Below are 4560 nucleotides of genomic sequence, written 5' to 3'. Positions count from 1 at the left end.
CAGGAGGGATGAAGGGCAGGATGATTAGGGAGCTGCCGGCAGGCGAGGAGGGCTGCGGGGTGTGGGGCTAAAGGGAGAACCGAGAACCACAAATGTGGTCGTGGAAAACTGCCCCCTTCCACGAAAAAGAAGAAAATTAGGAGAGAATCCCCCTGTGTGCGCAGAGGGGCAGGAGGAGGGGGTTACATTCAGAGTGGTGACGGGATGCTCCCTGTGTGGGTGAATCTCCCCATGTGTGGGGGGCATATCTCTGCCCAGCCTGCATCTGCCCTGCGGGGCACAGCTCCTCGTTTTTGGGACTGGGGGGTATCCTGCAAAGGCAGGAGTGTCACCAGCACAGGTGGCTTTGATGACAATGATTTGTGTGCGAGCCGTGCCACTGGTGTGGGGGACCTCCAGTGAGGCCACAGGCGATTGCCCGGGCAGTCAGCTGTCCCTTGTGGGCGCAAGACCTGGGGGAAAGGCAGGGGCTATAAGCTAACCATGCTATCTTTTAGTCCTCTCTCTCAGTTTTGTTGCTACAAACCCCATGCAGGGATCTGACAGGTCATATCACCCCGAAGACAAGGATAAAGGGCACATTTTGGGGCAGGGGATGGGGATTTTGCTTTGCGTCAGTGGAGCCTGCAGCAGTGTTTGGGTCCTGCCACCCTGTTTCAGCAGCAGCGCTGCCGTGGGCACTTCCCTCCCCAGCCCCCGCAGAGAGAAACGCTTTCTGCTGGAAATTACCAAGCAGTTCAGAAACAAAGGGAGGAGGCAGAGGGATGGAAGAAATATAGATTTTAAAAAGTATATGTATATACTTTTTATATAGAAAAGTATATGTATATATTTAGTAGTTATATATAATACGCATATTTTTTAATATATACATATATGTATATAAGAAAATAGATGCACTGGGTTTGCAGCAGCTCCTGCTGGGGGAGCGTGGCCGTGTGGTGCTTGGTGGATCGTACCCCTAGTCCTCGCCTGATAGCTGTCCCTGCCTGCTCCCGTTGCCTGTGCATGGCCACTTTTGTCCTTCCCCCTTTCTGTGCGGCTCTTGCTACCTTGCCTCCTTGTATGGCCTGGCTTGGGAGGGGGTGATTGACAGGTGGGTTATTTCCAGGGATGGCCTGGAGGTGCAAGGCAGCCCATTCCCCCTCCCGGGTGCATTCTCAGCTGCTAAGAGGCTTCTTGGGATGTGCTGGCTCTGCTCTTTCAGCCAAGGACAGGAGCGTTTGGGGCCAAAAGGGACGTGGCGTTCCTGCCCCACCTGGGGCTAATGAGGATCGGGGTATTTGTCCTTCCAGCCGTGACCCGCTTAGCTTGAACAAAATGCAGAAAATAACCTTTGCTTTCACCTTTAAGGGGTGGGAGCAGGCAGGAAGTTTTTGGTCTGGTGAAACTTCCCCATGTGTTTTGATTTCCTTCCAAATGGTGGGCAGTATTAACTAATTGATTTTATTACATCCTCAAACCTCAGTCAGGACCAGACCCCATTTTTCTGCCACTGTACAAACAAAACCCAATTATTGCCTTAAGGTGCTAACAGCCTTAATCTTAGGTTGCATTTGCTGTGTGTAAAATAATTTCCACCAAAGGGGTAATCCTGAGCCAGCTGGAGACTTTCCATTGCCTTCAGTGAACTTAATCCTAATGGCAAAAAATACTGCTCTTAGCGGATTGCTTTCTTTATTGCCTTTTGGATGTAAATATGGTTTGGTTTTATTGGCTGCTTTGATGACACAGTTAGCGACATGGACAGTGCTGGGCATCAAAGAGCCTCTCGTCTCAGGTGGCTGTTCCTATGATGGTCTGTGTTTTGTCTCTGGCTTCGAGGAACCAGATGGCTTTTGAATGCCTCAAAGCAGACAGACACCTTGTTCTTCTTGAGGCGAGACCTTTTTGGCTTTCCAGCCAGGGCAGTGGCAGTCAGCTACAGCCTCAAATACCAGCTCCTCCCGACAAAGTGACCAGACTTGGCTGAACATTTGGCCCTCGCAAAGCTGAAATCTCCACCTCCCCCTGGATTTTTTTGTCCCCCCTGCCCTAGCCTGTGGGGTTTCTGCATCTGGCTCATCTCTGCACAGAGTCTGCCAATGCACTTGATATTAATTCATTTCGTCCGGGGCCGAGAAACCCCCTCAGGGTTGGGGTCCGCTGGTGTCAGGGATGCTGGCATTCTCGCTCGGCGTTTATAGCACACGGACAGATGCTATGTAAAATCCCATTCGCATTCGCAGCGCTTGGATTAACAAATATGGAAGGGTGTAGGGGAACAGCCAATGTGACAACCCTCAGCAAGATGTCCTTAGAGCTAAATTGGAGACTAGATGAGCTCATTCCAATAACTGTTAATGGAAAGCCTGATTGCAAAGACTCCCATTGACTTCATTTGCTTTGGAAAGAACAGCATGCGCTGCATTACGTGCCTATCCTACACGGAACAGACGTTTGCTCTCTGTATGCATACACAGGGCTCTCGAGCTGATCTCTCCTCCAGTATTGAGCGTTATTATTCTTGTTCCCACCGGAGTGAGAGGGAAGAGGAGTTTAGCCCAAAGCCCTTTAAAAGTCCTTTTTTTTTTCCCCTCCACTTTGGGAAGAAGGAAATCTGGATTTATAAATTAAAGGCATAATCCATAGGAGGATTGGTGATTGCCCTGAGTCTTTAGAGATCGTGCATTTTGGAAGGAGCTAACAGCTGGGCATCTGGCAGGTTCCCTGTACGGGCTTTTGCCAGGAGAAGCTCTGCTGTTCCGCTGCATAAACCAACATACCATCAAGTGTTATTACTGATAGCTTGAATAACTTTTGGAGGCTGAAATGAGATTGCAGACCTATTATACTGCTAGCCACTGTGCAGATAGCAAGTGGAAGTCTTTATCCTGAAGATTTGATCATCTAGATAAAAAAGACCAGGGGAGAGAAACCAGAGATGTAGCATCCACGTTACAGAAGAAGCAGCAGGAATTGATGCAGCAGAAAAGCCATTTGAAGAGCTGAAATTCCTCCCAAACACAAAATTCCTCTGAGATTCCTCCTGCCTGGTGGGGTTAGAGTCCCCAAAGTACTCCTTGGGATAGCTGTTGCACTTGAGGAGTGGTCAATCACAGCTACCAAGTTAAGAGCAGCCAAGACATCACTGAACCCAAATCTCATGTGTCATAGCAGTAGATCACCCTCCTGTCCAGCTACTCAGGTCATAACACAGCCATTGCTGGGACTACTTCCGGGGCAATACTGAATTTCCAAAAGACGATAAATGAGGAACTAGAAGAAAAAATGCTGGCTGTTTACTGCTGCTTAGAACATGGGGTTTTAAAATCCTGTTGGTGTTAATGCGTGGTGCCCAGGGTCATTGCTGGGGAAAGGAGAGGATCCCTTACAGGGCAGGGTTGGAGCCTATGGGATTACTGCCTTCCTCTGAAATAGAAAGCTGCTGAGCTGCAGTTGTTCCTTTTGAACCTAAGTCAGCCCACCTGCTCCTTCAAGACATCTCACATATATCAGCTGAGTAACGAAGTAATGAAAGTCACGGTTAGAGTTTCCCAGTGAGGAGGAGTCTGGCTTTCTAATTTAAGACGCACCATGGATTTGGAAGAAGCTTTGGGGGCCCTTCCCCACCTCTTCCTCTGGCCTCAGGGCAGCTGATGCTTTTAAGAGAGCCATAGTGTTACTACAAGGTCATCACCAAACCTGGTGCGGTGCGTGATATTGCCACGTTGCTCCCCGAATAGCAGCATCGCTCCCTCTGACTCCATCTGAGGTTCCCATACACACATTTGGGGTTCAGCAAAGATCAGCCGAGTGGCCGTATCCAGCCCTGGCTCTTCCCTGGCTGCGGTTTTCCACAGGCGGTGGTCTGTACCCAGCCCTGACTCGGGCTGTGCAGAAATGCCAGCCACGAGAGCGCCGTGGATGGGTTCACTTCTGCCCTGCGGTGCGAGGAGTGGCTGTAACAAATACAACTGGTTATACCGATAGGAATTGCCTAACCAGGCATTTGGCCAGTTCTCATCCTAAACTAATCAACAGATAATTGTTCATTCATTCATCAGCTGCACAAGCCAGACACTACTACTTAAGGCACTTTTGGGTGCTGACAAATAAGTAGTTATCTCTGGGTATATTGGTGGTTTCAGTTATTTTATTGTTTTTAGCTCTGACTAATGCTTTGGAGCCTGGCGCCTTCCCACTTGCAGAAGTGTAAAAGAAGGAAAAATTTCTCCGATCTTGCTGGAGCGAGGGAAATGTCAGATGGGTGCGAGAGGACACCCGTCTCCCTGAGCTTTGGAGTTTTGTAACTTAAAGCCAGGTTGACCGGGCACGTCTTTCCAGATGATCTTTCCCTCTTCCCCTCTCTTTCTCCTCTGACCTGGCTGGCAAAGGTCCATGCTGTTCCCAAAATGGCAGTGTTGGTGGGGGGTTGGCTGCTGTGTGGGAAAGCAGGTGCCTGGCTTTTTTTGTCCTCAAATGTCAACCCATCTGCTCCTGCCTTGGCATTTTCTAGGAGGCACTCCTGGTAATAACACCTTTTTTTTTTTTTTCTTCTTCTTTTCATCTTGTGTCTAG

This window comes from Rissa tridactyla, chromosome 4 (genome assembly GCF_028500815.1).
Source record: "Rissa tridactyla isolate bRisTri1 chromosome 4, bRisTri1.patW.cur.20221130, whole genome shotgun sequence".
In the NCBI taxonomy this organism is placed as follows: Eukaryota; Metazoa; Chordata; class Aves; order Charadriiformes; family Laridae; genus Rissa; species Rissa tridactyla.
This window is presented reverse-complemented; position numbering follows the sequence as displayed.